Source organism: Aphidius gifuensis, linkage group LG2, assembly GCF_014905175.1.
Source record: "Aphidius gifuensis isolate YNYX2018 linkage group LG2, ASM1490517v1, whole genome shotgun sequence".
NCBI classification, from domain to species: domain Eukaryota; kingdom Metazoa; phylum Arthropoda; class Insecta; order Hymenoptera; family Braconidae; genus Aphidius; species Aphidius gifuensis.
The window spans coordinates 17,282,021-17,292,299 of NC_057789.1; the positions used below are offsets into that span (position 1 = coordinate 17,282,021).

General features: G+C 23.5%; 1 long non-coding RNA gene across 1 annotated transcript; it reads right to left on the bottom strand.

Moving 5' to 3' along the window:
- Window positions 1-747: 747 nt before the first annotated feature.
- LOC122849253 lies at window positions 748-1,526 on the bottom strand. Its single transcript, XR_006373549.1, has 3 exons — window positions 1,443-1,526; window positions 960-1,013; window positions 748-839 (listed from the first exon to the last, which is right to left on the bottom strand). It is a non-coding gene; the product is annotated as an uncharacterized LOC122849253 (long non-coding RNA).
- Window positions 1,527-10,279: the final 8,753 nt, after the last annotated feature.

The window sequence follows — 10,279 nt, forward strand, 5'->3', positions numbered from 1 at the left end:
ATTTCAATAATTCAAGTTTGATTATTTGTATATAATTTTAAATAATTTTTCAATAGATATCATAATACAGTTATTTTGAAAAATTTTTCAATATATATTCTATTCAATTTTAGTGGTTTTCATGGTATTTTCTAATAGCTGTTGATATATAATTTTTGATTATGTTTACTAGTTAAAATTAAATAACAAATAATTTTATTAAAAACTTCATTTTCAATTTTATTCTATTTTAATATATTATTGATTGAGTATTTATTATTATTATCAATGTAGTTCAATAAGTATTCAAAAAATTATATTTACCATCATATTATAAGCTTCTGTTTGAACATTTTGATTCAGTGATTGATTAGTGAGTTGATGATTGTCGGTGCATAAAGATTTTTGCTAATGACAGAAACAAATAAAAAGTAAGTGTTATAAAATTTATTTTAAGTTTTTTTTTATTTATTCAAGAGTGATATATTTGAAACAATTTTTAAAAAACTTTTGATTTCTTTTTATTGAAATATTTCCAAAATTATTGTTAGTGAAAGAAAAACAATTTATAAATAAAATAAAATCAAATTTCAATTATTATTTGAAATTTTATTGTATATTTTATTTAATGACAATTTGTTAAATATTTATTATTTTGTAGCATTATATTTGAATATATTTTAATAAATAATAAAAAGTTTTTAATTTGATTTATTTAGTTTGTTGAATTAGACATAAAAAAAAAAAAAAAAAACTTAAATATTTACCATCCTTTTAGTTTGTGGTAGCTTTTCGATACGAGGAAACATACTAGATATTCTAGATAATTTCCACTTATTCAGCTTCGAGTTTTGACTTAACTGTTAATTAAAAAATTATAGAAAAATTAATTGTAAATAATATTAATTAAATTGTTAATAAATCAATATGAAAATTTTTTTTGATATTAAAAGAGATAAAAAAATTCTATGTTTATTTACCATTATTTCATTGACTTGTTCTTCAACATGATGAATATGTTGACGTTTAGGTTTCTGTAAGAATCATTGTTATTAAAAATAAATAATTTCAATTCTATTATTGTGATATTTTCTATATTTTTAAAAACAATACAAGTTTCATTAAAAATAATTCTATAATTCAAAAAACTATAAAAATATTTTTTTCATATTTTTGTTTCATTAATTTAAGTTTTTCAATAAATTGAAAAAAAATATTATTTATCAATAAAGATAATAAAATCAAAGATCATTTATTTTTTATTTTTTTCTTCTATTATGAATAAGTTGCATAATATACTTTTTTAATAGGTTTACAGGAAAAAAAAAAACTATTATCCGGTCATGTTTTGAAGAGATTTCATTATGATAATAAAATAGTTTGTAACTTTGATAAAAAAATATCACAAAATAAATATTAAATATAAAAAAAAATAGAAATTTTAAATTTATTTATTTACATACCATAGTATTATTTACTGGTTGATGAAAATTTTCATTGACTGTTTGATTTGCAAGGTCATGATTGTTGATAGATGTAGTTTTTGGCTGAAAACAAAAAAGTTATTAATATTGATATTATAAGAAACCAAATTTTGATTTTGTTAACTATTCAATAATTTATAACTAACAGCCATGATTATCTTTATTATTAAAAATTGAACGACAAAAAATTTTATTTGAAGAATTTTTTAATAATTTTTTTCATAAATGAACTATTAAAAAATTCTTTATTTATTGATAGTATCAATATAATTTAATACTTATTCAACAAATAATATTTACCATTATATAATTCACTGGTTCTTCAATACCTTGATAAATTATTCGAGCTGCTTTTGATAATCATTAAAAGATGTATTTTTTGCTAATATAAAATAAGATACATTATGAATTTTTGTTTTTTTCCTTTCATTATATATATCATAAACAATTACTATCTTATTCTAAGTAAAATAATTAGGTTTTTTTTAGAATTAAAAAAATTTATTTCATTTAATTATTATCCATATTTACCATAAAACAATTGACCTCTTCATTAACATCTTGCGGGATTATTTGAACAGCTTTTTGATGATCATTATTGAATGGAGTATTAATCTACAAACAAAAAATTAAAAAATTAATAATGATGATTTTGTATTTATGATTACGATAGGCAAAAATAACAATTCAGAATTCAAAAATATATGTGATACTAAAAATAGCAATATAAAAAAATTATCATTATATTATATTTGAGAGTTAGCTTTTTGAATTTTTTTGTCCTTTTTTTTTTATAGAATATCAAGAAAGTTTGATTTGACTAATTATAATAATAAATTGACTAATGTTGTTTGTGAAATTACAAAAATTCTTACTATAATTCATTATTCAATGATAAAAATGGTTAGATATCGATTTAAAGAAAAATAAAATAAACAGATAATTTTTATTAACAAATTAGCTGAAATTACTACATCTTTATTTTATTGTTACTTTTCAATTCAATTATAGGTTTAGTTATTTGCTAAAGTTAAAAAATTATTATTAGAAAAAAAAAAATTGGTGATTTATATTTACCATTGTATTATTAACTGGTTTATGAACAGCTTGATGTACCATTTGAACAGCATTTGGATGATCATCAATAGGTATATCTTTATTCTGTTGATAAAAAACATTTTTTAATTAATTTTTTTTATACATATATTATTAATAATTAAAGTTAGGTATAAAAATTAAAAAAAATTTTTAGTTTATATTTTTCAGTACCACATATAAATAGTTCATAAAAACATACTTTGAAAAATGTTATGACAATAATATTTGATATTAAACATGTTTCTAAATTTTTTGTTTTTTCTTCGATTAAATTTATCTTGATTAATCAATTCTCAATATTATATATGCTATTATCAATAAAATTTATGTATAAAATTCTTTAAAAATTTATTCCTTTGTTAAATTTTCTAATATTTTTATTTATTTTATAATGTCTCACTTAAACTTTTGTACCACGATGATATTTTTCAACTATATGAGTAAATATTTAATAAATTTTTATTTAAAATTTTTTAAACTATCACTTTTTAAAATTTTCTTTTTTTTTATTTATAATTCATGTATAATATTGATGAAGTAAAATTTTCTAGTCATTGTACTTTATTTATTACTAGTCAGTTTAAATATTATATTATTTAAAAAATATAATTATTAATTTTTATTTAAAATTTGTTTAAATATAATTTGTAAAAATAAAAAATTGGTCTAGAATACTTGATATTATCTAATTAATCAATTATATAATATTATTCAATACTAGAAATATAATAAAAATTTTCTTAATAGAAAAATTAAATTGGAAATTAAAAAATTTTTTTTTTTCTATATATTTACCATCATTCTATTCATTGGTTCATGATCATTTTGATGTGCTTGTTGAACAGCATTTTGATGATCATTGATAGGTCCAATATGTAAGTAATAAAAAAAAAAATATTTAATATATTATAGTTAATTGCTTGAGAAAATTTGATTATTCAAATTTTTCTGGTCATTGTACTTTTATTTAGTACTTGTAAGTTTAAATATTATACTATTAAAAAAATATGATTATTAATTTTATTTTAAAAATTTGTTTAGATAAATTTATAAAAAATAAAAAAAGTTCTAATTGAGAAAATTTGTCTAAAATACTTAATATTATCTAGTAGTTAATAAATAAGAATAATAGAAAAATTTTTAATTTTTTATATTTACCATCATATTATCCATTTTTTATAGAATTAAATTTTATAATTTTTTTTTTTTATAGAATATCAAGAAAGTTTGATTTAACTATTTATAATAATAAATCGACTAATGTTGTTTGTGAAATTACAAAAAATTCTTACTATAATTCATTATTCAATGATAAAAAATGCTTAGATATCGATTTAAAGAAAAATAAAAATAAACAGATAATTTTAATTAAGAAATTAGCTAAAATTACTACATCTTTATTTTATTATTACTTTTCAATTCAATTAGTACCCCACACTGTACCCCACAAATTTTTCTAATATATATATTAAAATTGTTTACGAGTGTTTGTGTATGTGTGTAGGCACCATGGAAAATTGACGCATGCGCCTGTTCAGTATACGATATTATTTTATTAAAAATTTTTTTTATTTTTTTTTTTAATTTTGTTAATATAACGTAATAATAATAAGAATAAGACTATTCATCATATTTATTTTTAATTCTAAATTATTTATGAGAATAATTATAATAATAATTTTCATTTCTTTATTTTTTTCTATAGTCAGTGTAAAATATGGTAAAAAAAATGTATTTAAAAGTCTAATTAAAATTAAAAAATACAATGACTGACAAATCTAAAATATACAAGAAACATTTTTATATATTTTCAATTTATTTTTTATAATTATATTTAAATAGCATACATGCGAAAAATTTCATTCTAATGTCTTAATAAATAAATAAAAAAAAACCTAAGTCTCCAAAAAAACATTTTAAAATTATTTATCAATTATTTTTTTATTTATTTTACTATCTACTCTTACTGATGCTGTTTTGTTTCTAATTTCATTTGTTATTTTTAATAAGAAAACAACCACCACTCCTATTCTGTCCTTTTTTTTCATTCAACCTCTTCTGATGACGCAGGAGAAAAACAAAAAACAGTTGCTCGTACTGCATTGTGGTATTGCCGTGCTATATTTATCTAATCTCGCTCTACATCATTGATTATTGGAAAAATATAAAATAGATTTTTATTCTCATCGTTATAGCAATTTATCAAAATGCATTTTTTTTTTATTTCTTCTAATGAACAACATGTCATCTGTTCAGTTTCAAGCACTTGTGTACAAACTTTATAACTTGTCCAGTTAATGTATTTGCATAATATATCACCATTTACAATATTGAATTTTTTTCCAAGTTTTATGTATTCCACGTTTTTATATTGTACATCATAAAAATGTAATATTTCTACTACTTTCATATACGAACCATTTGTAGTTTGAATGATACTATTATTCCTCTTGATGAATCTTTCTGGTTCAAAACCGTGGTACACTGAACTTTTCAGTACAAAACGCTTGTACGATTTCACGCGACAACCATGAGCAATTGGATCACCAAGATAATTACTGAGAACAATTTTTTCTTCATTAGATAATACTTTCAGATGATAAGCTCCTTTAGTTATAAATTCATCATAAAGATAGTTGTGTTGTAGATTGCTGTATTTGACTAACGACAGAAAAAATAGTTTTCTTGATTCGTTACAGTTATCTTTCGCAAAGTCATTAGGAGCTTGCTTAATATAGTTTATTCTTGAGTATATTTTTACTATTTGATCGGGTATACATTGAGAACCATGAAATAAACGTTTTAGGACACCATTGAATGTTTCAAAAGGAAAATTACTCCATGCCCAAAGGCCACCGAATCGTTCAACGTTCAATGGAAGATGCAGCAATAAGTGCACGTTATATCGCATGTAGTTCTTACCATATAATGATTGGAAATTTTCTACATACTTTGTGAGAGCTGTTTTGCATTTAAAAAATCTTCATATTGAATATGTTCTTGTGACAAAATGCTCATACTGAAAACTAATAAAAACCAATGCTCAAAGAATCGTTTTTCCATTATTCCCTCAAAACAAGGTAACGAGTAATATAATAAGAAATATTTAAACTCTGCAGCAGTCCAATATTTATAATCATTGAGGGATCTAATATTTCTTCTTATTTCACAACAAGGCTTAATTAATTCGAGTCTTCTATTGATTTCTCTTATGTATTGTCGTAAAGACCAAATCTCGCCATGAAAATCAGAATTAAATGTGAGAGAAATTTTAAATTTGACTATTCCTTCTAAAACTGCGTGTAAATAATCTGCAGGACAATCTTCCGGTACTAAAAAATTATTAATGAGCATCAAAACCTTTTACATTCCTTAGAGGAGTTTTTTGTTGGAATTGATTCATTGTACGGACACAAGCAGAATGATAATCTTTCGTCTTCAGAGCATATACAGATCCAGGATAAATTCGTTTACTTCTCGTACCTTCAACAATTTCTCCAGGATGAAGACACATTGAGCACCCAAATTCTCCATTAAACTGAAGGACATTTTGAATCATTGGCCGTGCGATAGAGTCCACAGTTGCTAAAATCGTATGGACTTTAATTGTTATTTCATGCTCAGAACCTATTGGCTTTGCTCGAAATCAACTCTTATATAATTCTGATAATTCATCAATGAATGGTTTCAAATACATATTCATCGTAGGTTTTGATTCAGCAAACCATATGCCACATAGTAATATATTTTTGTTTCGTATACGATACGGTAATTCATTAACTGCTACTTGAATTGGCCATATCGACCATTTCGATGTATGAAAAATGCTCACTCCGTCGGTGTTCCACTGAATACTGATATCATTATCTCCTATTATACCTTGTCTTCGTAGATTTGAGTAAACAGTTCCATCAATCACGTCACTTTCATCTCTGTTCATGCCTCGACGCATAAAAACATAATCTGGACTTTGTGTTAGTCGCTCGAGCTGTGGTTGAAGTGGTAAATGGTAAAAATAAGTTTTAGACTGTTCTAAACTCTGTTTTTTGTACTCAGTTTCTACATTACTATCAATGAACTTTAAAATTTTTTGACATTGTGAGCAATAAAAAACTTTTTTCACTTCCGGTGTTACAAATTCTTTTAAAAATAAGTATTTTGAACCATGCACATCTCCTGAGGAATGCAAGTCAACTAATTTGATTAATTCATTGAGCCCATCTTCTGTTAAATTGTGTCTCAACGCATACGCCATAATGATCGAAGCACTTTTATTTTTTGATAATGATAGATTATTGAAAAATGAAAATGCAGGCTGGAAAAGGGAAAAAATAATTTTTTAAAATTCTATAAAAAAAATACGATTCAATGTATAAATGTGCTTTTTTTGAAAAAATTGAGTCACGATTGTCGGATAATCGAAGTTAAAGAATTATAATCGTATAAAAAGAGATATCTTAGAGATAAAAGGAGAATACAAATAGTTTATGTTCTTGAATATCGTTACTGTGACATCTCTCACGAATAAAAAAAATTATATATATTTATTTAATATCTATATATATGTATATTTTTAATTAAAGAATATGATAAGTGAAATAGAACATTGAAAAAATTTTGGTGATATATATACTACTACATCATTCTAATTGTACCTGAGTTGCAGATCTTCTTTCGTCATCAACTGGGTCACCAAAAAAATCAACATTATCTTCTGGAATATTATACAAGGTGTTGATATTTGCATCGTTAGTTAAAGCTTCATCATGTGAAGACTCATCAGAATAATTATCAATCTCGAAGAAATTTTCGAATTCTCTTCCATCCGCTATAATTTCTTGATGCACGAAATCATTCTCACCCCCAATATATTCGTGATGGTTTTCTTCTTCAACGTTTAGTAAATCTACATCTTTTTGTGAAACAACTTGATTTATTGGAGGCAAATGACTCAATAGTTGGCCTGGATGAATTGCAATTGTGTTTTCTTCCTATCAACAAAAAAGAATAAATTACAAATACTATTGTTACGTACCAAGTTGAAAAATTAAAATTTAACTATGAAATAACAAGAAAAAGAAAAAATATGTAAAATCAAAATTAAATAACTAAATAATCATAGAATAATTAAAATAAATCAACTTGGTATTTCACGTTAAAATTCAAAATCCTCTTATTTTGTTATTCCCTACAGGGTAACGGGTTAGGAGGGAATGTGTATGATTGTTGATGTACCTTGATGTAAGAATAATCCGAAACAATTGTTGAGAGCGGGTCAATCTGGATGGTCGCCTGTTGATGTTTGTAGTCTCGAATAATCCAAACGGTAAAATAAACTCGAAGCACAGAAAACAACACCCCGGAGAAATGTCACAGTCAATAATTTTTATATAGGATTAGGGAAGGTTAAATAACACAGGAAATAATAATTTATCACAAGAATTAATTAGTTTAAATTCACTCGAAAAATGTTATTTATTTAAAACGTAAAAGTTCAATTGATTTTATTTAATTTTTATCAGATGTAATTGATTTAATTTTAATCTTAATTTTAAATTTTTAATTTAGTTTCAATGATTTGAATAGAACGATAGTTGTCGCAAGAGTGCCGCTCCTTAATATTAAAAATAAAATTATTCCCATAAAAATTTAATTATTAGGTAGGGATGAAAAGTAGTACCATAGTTGAACCAATCGGATTTAAGGGTTCCCATGGTAGTCAGCATTTTCAGATTGTTTAAACATTTAATAAATAATAATTTAGAAACTTCAACGGATGTGGCGTCTCGCGTTGCAGAGGTGACTTTGTAAACTGCTTACCAAAATTTATATAAAAGAAGGAAAAAATAAATTGTTTTATAAAAATGCAAAATTTGAATTGAATTCCGTGTGAAAATAAAAAAAATAAAAAAAGAAAATTTTTATTGCTTGCTCGGCATCCTGCATCTATTGAATTTATTGAATTATTATTTATTATTGGTTATTAATTATAACTTATACCAAGACGTAACACTATGTTGTAAGTATTTAAAAATTACGTAAACAGCATAAATTTTTATTGTTAAAGACATAAGTTGAGGTTATACTAACCTCACTACTCGAATCAGTCTGCTCATATATACGTTGTTGGTTATGTCTGTGAGCAGTTCTAACGGGGACACTGTCTTCGTTAAGGGATTTGGACGATTTTTTTCGGAATATGAGAAAGAAATGAAATTTATACAGTAGATTTTTGAAATACTAATACATTTTATGTGATTTTTTGGTAATTGTTTGGAAGCTCGTTTTTTTTTTATTAATTTTTAAAGTTGACAACTTTTAACATTGGTTCTTATGGAGAATGCGATTTTTGTCGAAAAAAAATTTATTAAAATAGCAATATCTCCAATCGACAATATGACATCATGAAAAAAAAACTATCGGGTTATAAAATGAGACAAAAGAAAACGTATAGAAAAAAAATAAAAGAGGTTTGGAGCATAGTTTTTTTACAATTAATAATTAAAGTATGAAAAAATGGATTTTTATGAGGAATTATTGAAAAATCACTAGAGACCTCTTGCGGATGACTTCTAGAAACACAATATTTCTATGAGTGCGAAAAAGACAAAAAACAGAGAAAAAATGTTGTCTCACTCTTCGTTTTAAAAAATCGTCCACATCCCTTAAAGCCGTACCTGGCATATTTTTTGTATGGACCTCTTGGTCGATAACAATTATCCATATTATTAATATTGGAATACTTATTTACATTTTTGTTGTATATATTATTCATAAAATGGTAAATATTCTAAAAGTAAAATTTAAGAATAAAATCCAGATGTTTGACACATAAAAAAATTGAAGCTTTGACTTTAAGGTGTGTGGAAGACTGATATAAAAAACCACAATGTGGTACGAGCAAGAAGACTAAAGACCTATAGTCTTTTTGTATCAGAGCAACTGTTTTTTGTTTTTCTCCTGCGTCATCAGAAGAGGTTGAATGAAAAAGAAGGACAGAATAGGAGTGGTGGTTGTTTTCCTATTAAAAATAACAGATAAAATAACAAACAAAACAGCATCAGTAAGAGTAGATAGTAAAATAAATAAAAAAATAATTGATAAATAATTTTAAAATGTTTTTTTGGAGAATTAGGTTTTTTTTTATTTATTTATTAAGACATTAGAATGAAATTTTTCGCATGTATGCTATTTTATATATAATTATAAAAAATAAATTAAAAATATATAAAAATGTTTCTTGTATATTTTAGATTTGTCAGTCATTGTATTTTTTAATTTTAATTAGACTTTTAAATACATTTTTTTTACCATATTTTACACTGACTATAGGAAAAAATAAAGAAATAAAAATTATGATTATAATTATTCTCATAAATAATTTAGAATTAAAAATAAATATGATGAATAGTTTTATTCTTATTATTATTACGTTATATTAACAAAATTAAAAAAAAAAATAAAAAAAAATTTTAATAAAATAATATCGTATACTGAACAGGCACATGCGTCAATTTTCCATGGTGCCAACACACATACACAAACACTCGTAAACAATTTTAATATATATATTAGGGTGTTTTTTTTTTTTTCGATATTTTTTTTTCTCTTCACCCATCTTCATACAAGTTTATACAGCTCTAAATCATGCCCAGAAAAAATTTGAACTCAATTGAAAAATATTTAGAGGTGGTTCAGGGGTCATTTGTTTTTTCCAT